General features: G+C 31.7%; 1 pseudogene; it reads left to right on the top strand.

Moving 5' to 3' along the window:
- Nucleotides 1-3,883: 3,883 nt before the first annotated feature.
- LOC145296477 (U2 spliceosomal RNA) lies at nt 3,884-4,017 on the top strand (annotated as a pseudogene).
- The last annotated feature ends 7,064 nt before the right edge of the window (nt 4,018-11,081 follow it).

Here is an 11,081-nt window from a genome sequence, read left to right as displayed (position 1 = left end):
TCTCAATTTTAGAGATATAATAGATAGATTATGCTAGATATATTTCCATATGTCTGAATACCCTATATACAAATTTTCTAATCTGTAGATCAAATATTTGTTGAATATATAGGTTGAAAATTGTTCTTACTCTCTCTCTCTCTCTCTCTGGCTACCTCACACACACATTCTAACTTTTATAGATATAATAGATAGATTATGCTAGATATATTTCCATATGTGTGAATTCCCTATATACAAATTTTCTAATTTGTAGATAAAAAATTTGTAGAGTGCATAGGTTGAGAATTGTTCTCTCTATCTCTCACACACACACATTCTAACTTTTAAAGATATAATAGATTATGCTAGATATATTTCGATATTTCTGAATACCCTATATATAAAAATTTGTTGAATGTATAGGTTGAGAACTGTTCTCTCTCTCTCTCTCTCTCTCTCTCTCTCGCTCACACACACACACATTCTCACTTTTATAGATATAATAGAAAGATTATTCTAGATATATTTCTATTTGTATGAATACTCTATATACAAATTTTAAAATCTGTAGATAAAGAATTTGTTGAGTATATGGGTTGAGAATTGTTCTCTCTCTCTCTCTCTCTCTCACACACACACACATTCTCACTTTTATAGATATAATAGATTATGCTAGATATATTTCCATATGTCTGAATACCCTATATACAAATTTTCAAATCTGTAGATAAAAAATTTGTTGAGTATATAGGTTGAGAATTGTTCTCTCTCTCTCTATCACACACATTCTCACTTTTATAGATATAATAGACAGATTATGCCAGATATATTAAAATATGTCTGAATGCCCAATATACAAATTTTGAAATCTGTAGATAAAAAATTTGTTGTATACATAGGTTGACAATTGTCCTCTCTCTCACACACACACACATTCTCACTTTTATACATATAATAGATAGATTATGCTAGATATATTTCTATATGTCTGAACACCCTATATACAAATGTTCAAATCTGTGGATAAAAAATTTGTTGAATGTATAGGTTGAGAATTTTTATCTCTCTCTTTTTCTCTCTCTCTCTCTCGCTATCTCACACACACGCATTCTCACTTTTATAGATAAAATAGATAGATTATGCTAGATATATTTCCATATGTCTGAATACCCTATATACAAAGTTTCAAATCTGTAGATAAAAAATTTGTTGAATATATAGGTTTAGAATTGTTCTCTCTCTCTCACACACACATTCTAACTTTTGTAGTTATAATAGATAGATTATGCTAGATATATTTCCATATGTCTGAATACCCTATATACAAATTTTCTAAACTGTAGGTAAAAAATTTGTTGAGTATGTAGGTTAAGAATTGTTCTCTCTCTCTCTCACACACACACACACACACAAGTTCTCACTTTTATAGATATAATAGATAGATTATGCTAGATATATTTCTATATGTCTGCCTACCCTATATACAAATTTCCAAATCTGTGCCCAAAAATGTGTGGAATATATAGGTTGAGAATTGTTCTCTCTCTCTCTCTCTCACACATATTCTCACTTTTATAGGTTATATAGGTTGAGAATTTTTTGCTCTTTCCATCACTCACATTCACACTTTTATAGATATAATACATAGATTATGCCAGATATATTTACATATGTCTGAATACCCAATATACACATTTTCAAATCTGTAGATAAAAAATTCGTTGAATATATAGGTTGAGAATTGTTCTCTCTCTCTCTCTTTCTCTCTCTCTCACACACACATTCTCACTTTTATAGATATAATAGATAGATTATGCTAGATATATTTCCATACGTCTGAATACCCTATATCCAAATTTTCTAATATGTAGATAAAAAATTTGTTGAATATATAGGGTGAGAATTTTCCTTCCTCTCTTTCTCTCTCTCTCTTTCTCACACACACACAAGCTGAAAATTGTTCTCTCTCTCTCTCTGACTCTCTCTCTCTCTCACACACACACACATGGTCATTTTATAGATATAATAGATAGGTTATGCTAGATATATTTCTATATGTCTGAATACCCTATATACAAATTTTTAAATCTGTAGATAAAAAATTTGTTGAGTATATAGGTTGAGAATTGTTCTTTCTCTCTCTCTCACACACACATTCTCACTTTTATAGATATAATAGATTATGCTAGATATATTTCCAAATGTCTGAATACCCTATATACAAATTTTCAGATCTGTACATAAAAATTAGTTGAGTATATAGGTTGAGAATTGTTCTCTCTCTCTCTCTCTCTCTCTCACTCACTCACTCACTCACTCACTCACACACACACACACACATTCTACCTTTTATAGATATAATAGATTATGCTAGATATATTTCCATATGTCTGAATACCCTGTATACAAATTTTCAGATCTGTACATAAAAATTAGTTGAATATATAGGTTGAGAATTGTTCTCTCTCTCTCTCTTCTCTCTCTCTCTTTCACACACATTCTCACTTTTCTAGATATAATAGATAGATTATGCTAGATATATTTCCATATGTCTGAATACCCTATATACAAATTTTCTAATCGGTAGATAAAAAATTTGTTGAATATATAGGGTGAGAATTGTACTTACTCTCTCTCTCTCTCTCTCTCTCTCTCTCACGCACACATTCTCACTTTTATGGATATAATAGATAGATTATGCTGGATATATTTCCATATGTTTGAATACCCTATATACAAATGGTCAAATCTGTAGATAACAAATTTATTGAATAGATAGGTTGAGAATTGTTCTCTCTCTCTCTCTCGCAACCTTACACACACAACCACACGCAAACATTCTGACTTTTATAGATATAATAGATCGATTATGCTAGATATATTTCCATATGTCTGAATACCCAATATACAAATTTTCAAATCTGTAGGTAAAAAATTTGTTGAATATATAGGTTGAGAATTGTTCTCTCTCTCTCACACACTCACATTCTCACTTTTATAGATATAATGTATAGATTATGCTAGATATATTTCTATATGTCTGAATACCCTATATACAAAGTTTAAAATCCGTAGATAAAAATACGTTGAGTATATAGGTTGAGAATTGTTCTCTCTCTCTCTTACGCACACACACACACACACATTTTCACTTTTATAGATATAATAGATAGATTATGCTAGATATATTTCCATATGTCTGAATACCCTATATACAAATTTTCAAATCTGTAGATAAAAAATGTATTGAATATATAGGTTGAGAATTGTTGTCTCTCTCTCTCTCTCTCTCTCTCTCTCTCTCTGGCTACCTCACACACACACACATTTTCACTTTTATAGATATAATAGATAGATTATGCTAGATATATTTCCATATGTCTGAATACCCTATATACAAACTTTCAAATCTGTAGATAAAAAATTTGTTGAGTATATAGGTTGAGAATTGTTCTCTCTCTCTCACACGAAACTGTGCGCTCGGCTTCTTCCCCCCCTTCCCACCCCAAATGCTTGGGAAACTGTGCACTGTTTTTGTTGGTTTTCAAGCTGCCTCTTCCCCCCCCACACACACACAGTTTAACAGTAGTAGGAGGTCAAGAGAAAGAGGGTGAGAGAGAGAGAAGAGTAAGTTGGTGAGAGAGAGAGAAAAGAGAAAGAGGGTGTTGGTTTTATATTTTTATTATCGTCTAATATTTTGAAAGCTGAATTTCTAATAAAATGTGCATCTATAGGAGATAATGCCTGGGAATGTGTTCCCCCCCCACAGTTTAACAGTGGTGTGACGTCAAGAGAAAGAGGGTGAGAGAGAGGGAAGAGTAAGTGGGTGAGAGAGAGAAAGAGAGAGAAAAAAAAAGAAAGACGGTGTTGGTTTTGTGAAAAAAGTTGTTATTTACAATTGTTCGCATTCTTGGCCTTTTGGTCAAGATCAAAGTGTAGTATCTGTTCTTCAGATGCTGCACTTCTATTTCTTGTTCTCTTTCGGTGGAGGAGAAATCCTCCACGACTGAGACAATTTTTATTTTTGTACCTTTTCTCCACGTTAAAAAACGACCCTGGTGTCTAACTCTGTCCCGTGGGGAGGCATAGTAAATAGGTACAATTGTTCGCCATTAGTGGATGTTGACGTCACGTCACGTGACATGACTAAGCGTTTTTTTTTTTTAGTATGAATAACATTTTTTGTTTTAATTATAAAGTCTACACTTAATTTTATAGAAAATGATGTATATATAATAGAAAAAAAAAATTACTGGTTTTGTTGGATTCAAGTGGATCCCCCCCCCTCCAGTTTAAGAGATAGCAGGTCACGTGGTAATATACAAAATGGCTAGCGTAAATATAAAGATCGGTTTTTTTATCGACGAATATTTTGAAAGCTGAATTTTTTTTTATTCCTGTACATTTTTTCCTGATATTTTTCGTTAAAACTCTTGTATAAATACTATTTTTAACCAGTTAAATACGTTGGAGACATTGTCATGGAGTTTAATAATCTCTAGAACAAAGCAGAAGAGAAATTACAAAAGTATCGGTAAAACAAAGTGTTTGTTTACATTTGTTCGCCATTACTGGATGTTGACGTCACGTCACGTGACATGACTAAGCGTTTTTGGATTATGTAATATTAACATTAAAATGACAGGTTTTTTTTGGGGCCCCCCTAGGAGAGAAATGATCAGTTCACCCCCTTTTAATGGTCCGTTTGGTGTGGAATTTCGATATTTGTCATGCGGGTGATCAAGGTTCAATATGATACATAATTTGTCAACTTTGGTTGTGTCTGTCAAAAGTTTGAGCTGACGTCACGTCACGTGACACGTATTGAATAACGTTAAAATGACAGGTTTTTTGGGGGGCCCCCCTAGGAGAAAAACGATCAGTTGACCCCTTTCTACTGGTCCGTTTGACGTGAAATTTCGATATTTGTCATCCGGGTGATCAAGGTGCAATATGATACCAAATTTGTCAACTCTGGTTCCGTCTTTCAAAAGTTTTAGCGTTACAAACAAACATACATACATACATACATACATACATACATACACACCGATTTTTGCCTTTTATATATATAGACTAGCAGGGATACCCGGCGTTGCTCGGGACCGTATAAACAATGAAAAAACAAAAGCAGATATTGAACATATGTTTGATTCTTAGGGGAGAGGAATCTTTCATCTCTATGTATTATTTGTTTTATCTACCCTAGGACTGGTATTGTTCATGTTTTATCCCTAGCATAGGTAATTTACAGCATGTATATGAAATTGTTTTACCTTAGGGAGAAGAGAACAGGTAATATACAACATAATGTGTCTATATTACATCCCTGGCAACGCCTAGAAACCAGCTAGAACATGTATTTCAGTCAATCTTTATTATATCCTGGGCTATGCCGGGAAACCAGCTAATCTCTTTTTAGTGACTTGACCACCAAAATACCTCCCTAAGTGTGTCCTTTCTTTTGAACTTATTAGATATAGGTATCTAGAAATGTGTGTGAAATTTTGTTGAATGCATTGTTCACTATGATTTTCTTATTGTTCTACACAATATCAACTGTAGCGAAATAACACAGTAAACTTAGTGTAGTGTTAGAATAAAGAGCAAAGGAAAAAATTAGAATCATATTCTGTAATTGCAAATCTAAATTTGCTAGCGTGTACCAGTATTTGCCAGGTTGTGGAAATTTGGAACTTATAACATATGTAGTGGCCTTTTCCTAGATACCTATTGCTAAAAATTATACTTTCATTTTGTTAGAAAAATCTCTCTTCGGATGCCCTGCATCATTCAAAATAAAAACAAATATTTTTATAATTGTTTCAGTATATTGCTACACAATGTGAAAGTTTTTAACGTTTGTAAAAAAAATCATGAATGTGCTTATATTGCAAAAAAGAAAATATCAGTGCACAGTATTGAAAGTGTTTGAGATTCAAAAGTCTGTAACATTTCTACTAACTTCATAAGATGTCATGTGAGAAACTGAATTGAATATCAAGACATTATCTGAAGCGTTTTTATTTTGGTGTAACATATGTGTTTACAGTGAACCTTAACTTTTAATAAACAGATTGGTATGCAATGACATAGGCTAAGAATCTTTAACAAAATATATATAAATTGGAAAAATGTGTGAACAAATGAAAAAAAAATGATCCGCTCCACTTGATGACATCAAGCACAGTAATATTTTGGTGAAGAAAATATGAAATTGATGTTCAGTGATTAGTTTGGATGAATGAGAAAATGTAATTGTTTGATGCATAAAAATAACTCAGTTGCTGTATTTGATATTAAGCAGCAAAATATAGTGATTTGAATATTTGGGAAAACATCAAACCAGATTATGTAAAAAGAAAAAAAAAGATGAAATTAGAAAATATATATTTTATGTTTATGAGTTCTGCCAATCAAAATTTTGTGGCAGAAATTGGGTGATTACCATGCAATTTTATTGTTGTTAAAATTCTTAAATTATTTGAATGTTTATTATAATTTCTAATTAGTGACTTGTTATAATCAAAATCCGCCCTAAAGAGTGTCCTTTCTTTTATTAGGTATCAGAGTAGGTATCAAGATTTCTACTTCTATACAAATGTGATATTTCAGATCTGTACATAAAAAATTTGTTGAATATATAGGTTGAGAATTGTTCTGTGTCGCTCTCTCTCACACACACACGCATTCTCACTTTTATAGATATAATAGATAGATTACTCTAGATATATTTCCATATGTCTGAATACCCTATATACAAATTTTCAAATCTGTAGATAAAAAAATTTGTTGAGTATATAGGTTGAAAATTGTTCTCTCTCTCTCTCTCTCTCACACATTCTCAATTTTAGAGATATAATAGATAGATTATGCTAGATATATTTCCATATGTCTGAATACCCTATATACAAATTTTCTAATCTGTAGATCAAATATTTGTTGAATATATAGGTTGAAAATTGTTCTTACTCTCTCTCTCTCTCTCTCTCTCTCTCGCTACCTCACACACACACATTCTAACTTTTATAGATATAATAGATAGATTATGCTAGATATATTTCCATATGTGTGAATACCCTATATACAAATTTTCTAATTTGTAGATAAAAAATTTGTAGAGTGCATAGGTTGAGAATTGTTCTCTCTATCTCTCACACACACACATTCTAACTTTTAAAGATATAATAGATTATGCTAGATATATTTCGATATTTCTGAATACCCTATATTCAAATTTTCAAATCTGTAGATAAAAAATTTGTTGAATGTATAGGTTGAGAACTGTTCTCTCTCTCTCTCTCTCTCTCTCTCTCTCTCTCTCTCTCGCTCACACACACACACACATTCTCACTTTTATAGATATAATAGAAAGATTATGCTAGATATATTTCTATTTGTATGAATACTCTATATACAAATTTTAAAATCTGTAGATAAAGAATTTGTTGAGTATATGGGTTGAGAATTGTTCTCTCTCTCTCTCTCTCTCTCTCTCACACACACACACACAGACACACACACATTCTCACTTTTATAGATATAATAGATTATGCTAGATATATTTCCATATGTCTGAATACCCTATATACAAATTTTCAAATCTGTAGATAAAAATTTGTTGAGTATATAGGTTGAGAATTGTTCTCTCTCTCTATCCCACACATTCTCACTTTTATAGATATAATAGACAGATTATGCCAGATATATTGAAATATGTCTGAATGCCCAATATACAAATTTTGAAATCTGTAGATAAAAAATTTGTTGTATACATAGGTTGAGAATTGTCCTCTCTCTCACACACACACACATTCTCACTTTTATACATATAATAGATAGATTATGCTAGATATATTTCTATATGTCTGAACACCCTATATACAAATGTTCAAATCTGTGGATAAAAAATTTGTTGAATGTATAGGTTGAGAATTTTTCTCTCTCTCTTTTTTTCTCTCTCTCTCTCTCTCTATCTCACACACACACATTCTCACTTTTATAGATAAAATAGATAGATTATGCTAGATATATTTCCATATGTCTGAATACCCTATATACAAATTTTCAAATCTGTAGATAAAAAATTTGTTGAATATATAGGTTTAGAATTGTTCTCTCTCTCTCTCACACACACATTCTGACTTTTGTAGTTATAATAGATAGATTATGCTTGATATATTTCCATATGTCTGAATACCCTATATACAAATTTTCTAAGCTGTAGGTAAAAAAATTGTTGAGTATGTAGGTTAAGAATTGTTCTCTCTCTCTCTCTCTCTCACACACACACACACAAGTTCTCACTTTTATAGATATAATAGATAGATTATGCTAGATATATTTCTATATGTCTGCCTACCCTATATACAAATTTTCTAAACTGTAGGTAAAAAATTTGTTGAGTATGTAGGTTAAGAATTGTTCTCTCTCTCTCTCACACACACACACACACACAAGTTCTCACTTTTATAGATATAATAGATAGATTATGCTAGATATATTTCTATATGTCTGCCTACCCTATATACAAATTTCCAAATCTGTGCCCAAAAATGTGTGGAATATATAGGTTGAGAATTGTTCTCTCTCTCTCTCTCACACATATTCTCACTTTTATAGGTTATATAGGTTGAGAATTTTTTGCTCTTTCCATCACTCACATTCACACTTTTATAGATATAATACATAGATTATGCCAGATATATTTACATATGTCTGAATACCCAATATACACATTTTCAAATCTGTAGATAAAAAATTAGTTGAATATATAGGTTGAGAATTGTTCTCTCTCTCTCTCTTTCTCTCTCTCTCACACACACATTCTCACTTTTATAGATATAATAGATAGATTATGCTAGATATATTTCCATACGTCTGAATACCCTATATCCAAATTTTCTAATATGTAGATAAATAATTTGTTGAATATATAGGGTGAGAATTTTCCTTCCTCTCTTTCTCTCTCTCTCTTTCTCACACACACACAAGCTGAAAATTGTTCTCTCTCTCTCTCTGACTCTCTCTCTCTCTCTCACACACACACACATGGTCATTTTATAGATATAATAGATAGGTTATGCTAGATATATTTCTATATGTCTGAATACCCTATATACAATTTTTTAAATCTGTAGATAAAAAATTTGTTGAGTATATAGGTTGAGAATTGTTCTTTCTCTCTCTCTCACACACACATTCTCACTTTTATAGATATAATAGATTATGCTAGATATATTTCCAAATGTCTGAATACCCTATATACAAATTTTCAAATCTGTAAAGATAGAATTTGTTGAATATATAAGTTGAGAATTGTTCTCTCTCTCTCTCTTTCACACACATTCTCACTTTTATAGATATAATAGATAGATTATGCTAGATATATTTCCTTATGTCTGAATACCCTATATACAAATTATCAAATCTGTAGATACAAAATTTGTTGAGTATATAGGTTGAGAATTGTTCTCTCTCTCTCTCTCTCTCACTCACTCACTCACTCACTCACTCACACACACACACACACATTCTACCTTTTATAGATATAATAGATTATGCTAGATATATTTCCATATGTCTGAATACCCTGTATACAAATTTTCAGATCTGTACATAAAAATTAGTTGAATATATAGGTTGAGAATTGTTCTCTCTCTCTCTTCTCTCTCTCTCTCTTTCACACACATTCTCACTTTTCTAGATATAATAGATAGATTATGCTAGATATATTTCCATATGTCTGAATACCCTATATACAAATTTTCTAATCGGTAGATAAAAAATTTGCTGAATATATAGGGTGAGAATTGTACTTACTCTCTCTCTCTCTCTCTCTCTCTCACGCACACATTCTCACTTTTATGAATATAATAGATAGATTATGCTGGATATATTTCCATATGTCTGAATACCCTATATACAAATGGTCAAATCTGTAGATAACAAATTTATTTAATAGATAGGTTGAGAATTGTTCTCTCTCTCTCTCTCGCAACCTTACACACACAACCACACGCAAACATTCTGACTTTTATAGATATAATAGATCGATTATGCTAGATATATTTCCATATGTCTGAATACCCAATATACAAATTTTCAAATCTGTAGGTAAAAAATTTGTTGAATATATAGGTTGAGAATTGTTCTCTCTCTCTCACACACTCACATTCTCACTTTTATAGATATAATGTATAGATTATGCTAGATATATTTCTATATGTCTGAATACCCTATATACAAAGTTTAAAATCCGTAGATAAAAATACGTTGAGTATATAGGTTGAGAATTGTTCTCTCTCTCTCTTACGCACACACACACACACACACATTTTCACTTTTATAGATATAATAGATAGATTATGCTAGATATATTTCCATATGTCTGAATACCCTATATACAAATTTTCAAATCTGTAGATAAAAAATGTATTGAATATATAGGTTGAGAATTGTTGTCTCTCTCTCTCTCTCTCTCTCTCTCTCTCTCTCTCTCTCTGGCTACCTCACACACACACACATTTTCACTTTTATAGATATAATAGATAGATTATGCTAGATATATTTCCATATGTCTGAATACCCTATATACAAACTTTCAAATCTGTAGATAAAAAATTTGTTGAGTATATAGGTTGAGAATTGTTCTCTCTCTCTCACACGAAACTGTGCGCTCTGCTTCTTCCCCCCCTTCCCACCCCAAATGCTTGGGAAACTGTGCACTGTTTTTGTTGGTTTTCAAGCTGCCTCTTCCCCCCCCACACACACAGTTTAACAGTAGTAGGAGGTCAAGAGAAAGAGGGTGAGAGAGAGAGAAGAGTAAGTTGGTGAGAGAGAGAGAAAAGAGAAAGAGGGTGTTGGTTTTATATTTTTATTATCGTCTAATATTTTGAAAGCTGAATTTCTAATAAAATGTGCATCTATAGGAGATAATGCCTGGGAATGTGTTCCCCCCCCCCACAGTTTAACAGTGGTGTGACGTCAAGAGAAAGAGGGTGAGAGAGAGGGAAGAGTAAGTGGGTGAGAGAGAGAAAGAGAGAGAAAAAAAAGAAAGACGGTGTTGGTTTTGTGAAAAAAGTTGTTATTTACAATTG

This window comes from Euprymna scolopes, chromosome 16 (genome assembly GCF_053919585.1).
Source record: "Euprymna scolopes isolate OS-2025 chromosome 16, ASM5391958v1, whole genome shotgun sequence".
NCBI lineage: Eukaryota > Metazoa > Mollusca > Cephalopoda > Sepiida > Sepiolidae > Euprymna > Euprymna scolopes.
This window is presented reverse-complemented; position numbering and strand designations above follow the sequence as displayed.